The sequence below is a fragment of the Palaemon carinicauda genome, unplaced genomic scaffold (assembly GCF_036898095.1).
Source record: "Palaemon carinicauda isolate YSFRI2023 unplaced genomic scaffold, ASM3689809v2 scaffold90, whole genome shotgun sequence".
Taxonomy (NCBI): Eukaryota; Metazoa; Arthropoda; class Malacostraca; order Decapoda; family Palaemonidae; genus Palaemon; species Palaemon carinicauda.
Genome location: NW_027172204.1, coordinates 91012 through 95000, shown reverse-complemented (window position 1 = coordinate 95000; position 3989 = coordinate 91012).

Sequence of the window (3989 nt, the reverse complement as noted above, 5' to 3'; positions counted from 1 at the left end):
TCTTCTCCCTGAACAGTATTAACGCTTCAAGGGGTTACAGTGACAAGAATCTGTAACGAGAATGAAAAGAGAGCCGCTCATATGGAATCTGTCCTATTCCGTTTCCAGTGCGTATCTGAAGAGGGCAGTAGCGCCCTCTTTATTCCTTTTCGTGTAACTCTACTACTCGGTGTTTTCTCTTGTGTTCTCTCGTTATTTTTGATATAATTCAACATTATGATGCCTTTTCCGGCCTCTTCTGCCTCTGGAAAGTTGAGTATTATCTTTACTGTGTATAAATGTAAGCTCTTGTCATTTTTAAATAAATAAAGTGATTGTTACGTGAATAAGAGCTGTTGCCTACCGGAGGCATCCTGGATGCTATCGCTCGCTATTTATGGGTCATTTTGTTAGCCAAAGTGACGTTCCCGGTTTTTATGCTTCAATAATCTAGCTATTTAGCTCCTCTAGTAATTCTTATATGAGGTCGTTAGTTTTTAGTTCGGCGATTTAGGTAACAGATCTTGCCCTTTGCGAGGCTTAGTAGCCTAGGCGTCTGGCCCTAGTACTTTCATGCATGATATAAGTTTTCCGAGTGTTATTTTATTAAAGCTATAGGCAAATATTTTATACATGTAAGATATTGTTGAATTTTCTTTTCCAAGATTGTATACGAGAGAGTTTCGGTGATTCTCACCGCTCCTAGGCTAGTAGCCTATGGTACTGTAGTATACTTTCGCACATCCCCGATTGTTTTTTTCTCCGGCGGAGACTTAGTTCAATCCCTCTCCCTCTGAGTAAGCCTTAGGCTTAATCCTAACGGTTCTATCTGAATGATATTCATGTATAACTATACTAGGATATGTCTGTCCTGACCTGATAACCAGAGTGACTGGTTATTTTGGTTGGGGCAGAACATCAGAGTTTCTAGTCTGTGGTCTGCATCTTCCTAGCATAAAGAATGAGTTTCCTTTGCTAGGTTAGGTGCGGACACAGGAAGCTCTGCTTCCTTAGTCCACGTCTGAAGGATTCTGTACGAGATGATTTGTTTCTCTAGTGGTCTAACAGACTGACCTGTGTTGTTTTTCTCGGGCTAGAGAATGAGGTTTCTCCGTTGCCTGGCGAAATAACTACACCTAACTTTGTTCTGGTTTGGAAGAGGATAGCAAGTATTGCCTGTCTTACTCCCTAATAGGTAACTCTAGGTTAGGGTGAGTTTCCCTAACTGCTGAGTGTGTCTCTTACCTGAACGAAGTTTATAGGACCCTTATCCCTCCCTCCACCTCTCTTTCTTTCTTTTGGCCGTAGTCCTACTTCCGTACCTAGTGTAGGTTATGATAGAGGACCGGCTCAGCTCTCTGTCGGCCTGCAATTATGTGCCGGCCGGCAGAGACAGTTTTTCTTTTGAAAAGTGAACCCCAGACCTCCCTTGATCTCTCTTCTATGTCTGCCGGTATAGTCCGGAAGGCTATGGATTTCTTGGAAGCCTGAATGCAACAGTCTCCCTTTCCATATGTTCACTCTTTCTGGATGGAAGGTCATATGGCAATGCTGCCTTATAACCTTACATGCATACTGTTTCTCTTACTAGTGTTTTGTACCCTTACCCCTGCTGCCGGCTTAACAGCCGACAGCCGGGCAGGTGGAGGTTTTCTGGTTCTTAGCCACTGTTGGCAGACATGGGTATTGCTACCTTTGCCGGCCGGCAGTGGAAACACATCCCGAAATCTGCTGGCCACTACAATTAGCGGCCGGCAGTGACCGGCTGCCTATTAGTTAAAGGTAGTATATCTTTGAACTCTACAGGGGTAAATGCCGACCGGCACATGCGCCGGCAAAGCAGCATGCGATGTACAGTAATTGCTATATTTGTAGTGTATTACATACTACATTAATAAAACTAAAGTACAGAGTTTGTTGTAACACTAAAGTTCTTCCAACATACTTAATGTTTTCTTCTATAGCCTTTTGTCGAGACCGTACGTAAAATATTTAGAAAGTGAGTTCTTTCTGTATTCATTCTATCCCGTATATTTAAACTTTATTTCAAGGTGTGAGGTACACCTTAAATTTCCGTTTAGAAAATTATATAAGATATTCTAGAATAAAATTAACCTTAGTTTTAATATCTTGGGAGGTTACAGCAATTGGCTGAACAGGAAATACAAGTATGTGTCTTTCCTTCCTTCTTTTATAGCTTTACTGTGTAAGCTATATGTTCTAAAATAAGTGAAAAGGCTTCACTTGATACTCATGGACTTTTCTTCTCTTTACAGGAGGACCATCCGAAGTGGGGGAGTGTATTCTGCAATGTGCGCAGTAAGAATTTCTGTGAACATCAATTTTACAGGAGGCATGCAGCATGCGCAGCATCTAGCGGTGATCTCCAGTATTGGGACCCTCAGGTTTGTACAGTATGTTCTAACCTGATTACCGAGGCATTTGACACCCCTAGTTCGACGGAGTCAAGGGATGCTGCCAGGGAAAAGTTACGAACCTGGGTGAGGGGTTTTCAGAAAAACACCTCAGGCCCCTACATTCCAAATGAGAAGATGAGGGCCTACCTTTTCCCTAAAGCATCGGCTGATGCAGTCATTCCTCAGCCTCAGGTGAAGATACCAACTGCCCAGAATCCGGTAGATTCTGAAGTCTCGGCCACCTTTCAAGACATCCTATTGGACGATAAGATGTCGGAGGTGTCAGATTCTACAGAGAAGGACCTTCTGGGAGAAGGTCAGGAGGAGGAGCTGTCCTAGGCTCCTGAAGTAGAAGAGGAAGAAATCGACGAAGTGTCGGTTACATCGGTTCCGGCCCCAGAACCTGTTCCCTCTACATCATCTGCTATCCCAGATGAACTGGGAAGGACTCTTTCTTCTATTGTTGAGATTATTCAACAAATCCAAAAGAAGAATGATGAGAAGGAAGCTGCAATGAAATTGGAGATATGTAGACTTGCAGCATCACATGGGCCCCAGAAGCGACTCAACGTGAAGGATCTTCCTTTGTGCTCGGATACCAATCCTTGGAGGTATGCCGAACACATGCCAATGACAACCAGGAAGATCGTTATTTCAGAAAAGTTGGGAGCAATTCCCCTGGAAGAGGTGGAATTTTGGCCCAACAAAAATTCTTACCCGGACTGCTATGTCCGTCTTAGGAAGTAGCCAGCCTCAAAGGAGGAGACGGAACCGAAGGAGGTCATAGTTCTTGACCATAGTAAAGCACAGGCGTTACTAGCGAGCTCAGTGAAAGAGAGGGGCTTCACGAACTCAAAGGTGCCAGCCTTGAGTAAGAAGCTTCCATCCTTTGTGGCCTCTCCAACCAGAGCCTTTTCCTTCATGGAAAAGGGATAAAAGGCAGCCTTGAAGGGGGTGGATGCAGGGAAACCATGCCCCTCCTTGGAGGAGTGCAAGCCGTTATCTCTGATCTTGCCCTTAGACCAAGTAGACTGGAAGGACGTCCACCTTACCTTCTCAGTCGGGAAGCTGGAAGCTGATATTGCTGAACGTCAGTTTGGTGAGGAACTTCCAAAGCTGTCGGAGGTTCTCTTGCGCAGAGATCAAGAGATGAAGGAAAGACTTGCGGCATCGATGTCATTGCAAACGACATTAAAAACGATGGCAAGTGACCCCAAGAACCAGGATATGTTCATGGTAGTGGCCAGAACCCATTTGGCCACAGTTACAAAGGATCTCTATAGCTTTATTAAAGCTAGGAGAGCCTGTAGAGAGTTCGTGTTCGCCTCGGCTGCGGTGAGGCACGAACCGAGGAAACTGATATCCTCTCGTATCTAGGGTAAGGACCTCTTTCCCAACGAAGTGGTTAATGAGATAGTAGACAAGGTCGCCACGGAGAATAGGAACCTTCTCAAAAAGTGGGGCATAGATCTTAAGAGAAAGTCTTCTCCGGATGAGGGTCCCCAACCAAAGAAGAAGACAAAAAGGCCCAGGCCATTCTCTCAGCCGGCTAAATCCTACCGACAGCAACAACAACAACTTCCTGTGACCCCG